A 5,054-nucleotide genomic window follows, 5' to 3' on the forward strand; every position below is an offset into this window, starting at 1 on the left:
ATGTGAAAGTAGTAAAAGAAGTGATACCATGGGGGAAAGCAGCAGTAGATTGAAATGAGGTATAGCTGATTTAATAAACCCCAATCAGTAATTTACAGTTTTCTAAAGAAGCTGCATAGTTCAGCAAAAATACACCATAAGAGGAGGGGTAAAGAAAAAATTCTTGTCATGAAGCTTTAAAATGTATGACAATTAGCATTTAAAACGACCAACACCAGAAAACTTCAGTTTGAAAAGGAGTCGTCTTCCCTCACTCTAAACACATACAGAAACTGAAAGTGGAAGGCTAAAGTCCACAGAAGAAAAGGACATATGTTAATTGGCTCAGGTTTTCAACTTCATACACAGCTTTTTAAAAGATGTTAATATGCAGACAAATACTAAACTACAGTTAATGCCACCTATGCTAAAGTGTTTAAGGGAAATGTCTGAAATTTACATTAAAATGTGTATTTTTTTAAAACTCCATTGTTTGATGGATAAATAGAGGGATAGACAGATATGCAGTAATACAAGTACTGGAAAATGTTGATGGTAGAGTCTAGTGGTAGTGTATTGTAAAATTCTTCAACTCTATGTTTAAAAATTTTCATAATAAAATGTCAAGAAAAATGTTAATATTTCTACAAGAAAATTAATTTAGCAGTGTGTTTTAAAGACTCAAAGTACTCAGGCAATTTAAAATTTTAAATTAATTGAAGCAAGGAAAATTTTGTTTTAAAACACCTTGAACCTGATTTGTGAAGATGCCTGTTTTTAATGTAGAGACGAACTAGTACAATTAATAAGTATTGTGAAGACAGTCTCTTCACACACTTCATTTGCAAATACATAATTCTATCCTCTCTACAGTATTAGATAAGTTTGAAAAAGACACTGGAATAACGTTTTTCCAGACTTCGATATCAAGCTCTCCCAATCCACCACACTACTATTCACTAAATATAAATGTAACACAGATCAAGGCGAAAAACAAAAATCAATGACTGTTGCCAGCCTGGGATAACTGGATTCATTTTCAGGGTGTATGGTTCCTGATCAATAATGATACAGTCTTAATATCAAATTGAGATTGCATAAAGAAAAAAAAAGATGTAGAACACAGAATGCGCATAAAGCTTTGTTATTCCAAGCTCCTGTTTTATGAATCGTGATTAATGGCAATAATTCTATCATCTCTTCTCTCTGTGAAATGCTAAAACTTGCTAAAGGCACTCATAATTCTGGGCTTATCAAAGACAGGGTCACATGGTACCATAAGCCAGGTTTTTTTTGGTAGCTACCCAGAAAGGGAGTTGATAAATGATCCTCCATTCATAACAAGAAGGCAAAGTCAAACAGCTATCAGTAGAAATATCATATGAGAAGCTATTTACACAGCTATTTGTCCATTCAGTTAGACTGACAGTAATAGCTCACAATGGCAGGGGTCCAACACCAAAAAACTAAAGCAACAACAAAATATTCTTTATTATGCCTGAAGCTCCTGAAGGGTGATTTTGCTGGTTAAAAAAAAAAAGTTGGTAAGGTGGAGTATTTTTAAAATATCTGTTCAAAAGCCTGCATTAAACTTTTGCCTATACTGACAAAACATTTCTCTATCTCTAAAGCAGCTCTGTTGTCTTTAGTACATGTCCCAACAAGTTTTCTTAGAAGGTACTTCCAGCCTATGTTCTGACACTGAGGAAACAAAACAGATTAGGTTCCAAATCCATCACTCCTAGGCCTCTCTGTAGAGCATATTATGCAGAACAGTTACCTGTCTCCCCTGACACAAGCAAGACTCGTTTCACATGGGTCACTGGATAGTCCTCAAACTGTCGTTGCTCATAATCCCAGCCAATTCAGGAGTGAAGGAATCATTAATCCCACCACTAATCTATCTACAGAGGAAGATTTAACCAGATATAGATATATACATATATCCTTTTATCCTTGTTCAAAGTGTAGATAGTGTAGCTACAAGCAAGCACACCAGTACTGGAGAACAGCTCTGTAAAATAAAGTGGAAGATCTCATGCTTTCCTTTTAGTTGTTTAAGTAAGAGGGACATGGGGATGATCTCTGATAGCCATGGTTCTTCATTCAATCTCAGGGTTTCAAAAACTCTAAATGGTTTTCTAAGTTTACCAACTAATGAAAAGGGGCAATAGGGAGGAGGAGTTGGAGGCAGAACTTTTTCTAAATGAATCGTATAAAACAAGTATTCACCTTGCGGAATTCTGTGCTATAAGAGACAAGCAGACAAACGTCATAAACAACATGCACATATTTACAAGTTGTAGTACGTGATACACAAAGACAAGACCAACACAGTGTTTTCAATGTGGGGTCCAAAGGATTACATGGCACACTCGGTTCTGTAGCTGAACATTTTTGAAAAAACACTTCGAAGGCATAAGCAATCCAATCTTTTAATTGGAACACAAAAATTTTTCCTTCACAACTTCTTGCCCTCGATATCTTAGAAGAGTTTCTAATTGTTATCTTCGAACACTGATTTTTGAATGACAACTTACACAAAGATATTCACAGAGAAAAGAGACGTTGATGCTCTGAGTTCTTGCAGATGATTACTGGAATCTACTTACTTGACTAAAGGTTTTCCATTGGTTACGCCTCTGTCCGTCCTTATATACAGAATATAAAAAGATACTAACATGATTCCTGGGGAGCACAGAGTGCAAATTCTAAAGCACAATAAAGAGCAGGACTCGATTTCACTAAATGAAACCAAATGAGATCACGTATCACTGACTGCAGTAGTAACAATAGCCTTCTTTGACAGGGGAAAAAAAACCACTGTCTGTAAGGAATGCATGAGTATGAGAAATTGTACCATGAAGAGATGTATTTATTTAGGCATTTCCTTTCTGACACCTTTGTCACACTTTGTTTCACCTATGGAACACAGGAGAATATTGCAAGGTAACAAGCTCAAAACATAACCCACTGTCACAGAGATGTGTGATTTTTTTGGACGTGTATGTAACCTTTATAAATGATCATAGAAGTTATTTATCAACTTCCTAGAGTTTGGAAATTAAGGAGCAAACCCAGCTATTGTAGGCAATATGGTATCTAAAGTGTCATATAAAACAAACACATCACTCTTTTTTAGTGCAAAGAAATGTAACAAGTAAGAATTAACACTACAAATCTAACTTTTTTCTTTAAAAGAAAATGAGTTTATGGATTCATAACATCCATTAAGGGCACTGAGAGATGAGAAACCTGAATATGCAAGGCCAGGAAAAACATTAAGGCCTTAAGTCCACTGCTGTTATATATATATAATGAAATTGTTACGTGGGGAGAGTAAAGGGACTCCTTCCTTTAATTTTATTTGCAAAGGAAAAACCGAAAGTGGATGAATGCCACTTTTATAAAATGTAAATTTTTATCCACAATCTTTTACTGTTATCTAAGGATTCAATGAAATCTTCTCTATGGTATCACATAAAGCTATATGTACATAGTTTTATACATATATGTGTGTATATATATAAATACATATATATATACACACACACATACCTATACATGTGTATACATATATATAGTCACACATACAGAGAGGGGAAAAAATGAGATTTTTAAATAATCACAGAACCATGTGGCCAGAACTGTCATATTAAAATCTACCAAAAAATTATACTTAGCAGCAAAATAAGTAACCTACTGACCAATAAGATAAGCTCTAAATTGCCCTAAAATAATCAATTATACTTTATAGGTTACTACAAAAAGGGTTATTATACTAAGAGTCACAGGTCTACATAGAACCTCAACAGAATATTATTTCATTCTTTTGTTTCTGGGAGAAAATAAAATTACTAAGCAATTTTACTTTTAAAAAAACCACCACTTCAACAGAAGGGCAACTTGGTGGTGTACCAGAGGTAAATCACAAAACTTAATTTAAAATATGGGTCTGGTATTTAAAAATTGTTCAGAAGTACTAAAGGAGAGGAATGATGATTATCATTTTCCTTCTTCTCATCTCTTTGCCTACAGAATTTTCAAGAAAAATAGGAGTTTTATTTTTAATTAATAATATAAGCAATCAAAAGTGAATTTACCATAGTACACAGATACTGCTCAATATAAACTACCTGGTGAACATGGCCTTTCAAAAGAAGTATGGATGAGCACCAGTCTTATCCATGTAAATATAGTAAATAGGTAAAACATGGTTAATGAAAGTTCGTAGAATCCTCCATTATTTAATCTAGATGTAACACTAGAGCTTCTCATTTTAAAAACAAAGAATAAAAATAATAATACTGTTGAAATTATCAGATATGAAAGTAATCTATAATATATTTTTATTGTCTTCAAGGAAGCTAGATTATAAAGAATAATACCAAAGTTCAGGTATTTTTCTATTGGAAATGATGATACTAAAATTTGATTAACTTTTTAAAAAAATTCTTCTCTATCTCAGAAATAGTAAAGGTGTGGTATTTTTCAGGACAGTCAACAAACTAGCAAGACAAAGAAGAATGTAAGTAAAACGTAAGGATCTGTTTACCTAAAAGTACACCAAAACAAACATCAAGGGATCTGAACTTACAGTTGAGACCATCATATAAGTACATGTTATTATCATCAAGTAACTCTAAATTGAAATATCAAACACATTTCATTTCCTAAAACCAACTGAAAAAAACGTATATTTTTTTTTTAAGTCACATCTATTCTAAACTCATTAGATATTCAAATGTGAGGCTTGGAAAACCCACAACATAGCTGGGGCATGAAAATGAGCTTATTGGATAAGCTAATTCAACTGGGGGAAGAAAAGAGGTGGGAAGAAGGTGAATTTAAATTTGTGAAATTCACAACTGGAAATGAAGTTTCACTGTTTGGAAGTACACAAGCACATTAGAACTGTCTGAATCCAAGAAAACCTGCATTTCAATAATTGGAGGACAAGACAAAGAGAAAAACTGTCCTGGGAAGGACTCTAAAGCAGTTTTACATAGTATATCCTACTGACAACGCATTGAGTCGAGGTGGTGATTCCAAAGAAGCCTTGGGAAACTAAAATC

This window comes from Phocoena phocoena, chromosome 4 (genome assembly GCF_963924675.1).
Source record: "Phocoena phocoena chromosome 4, mPhoPho1.1, whole genome shotgun sequence".
Taxonomy (NCBI): Eukaryota; Metazoa; Chordata; class Mammalia; order Artiodactyla; family Phocoenidae; genus Phocoena; species Phocoena phocoena.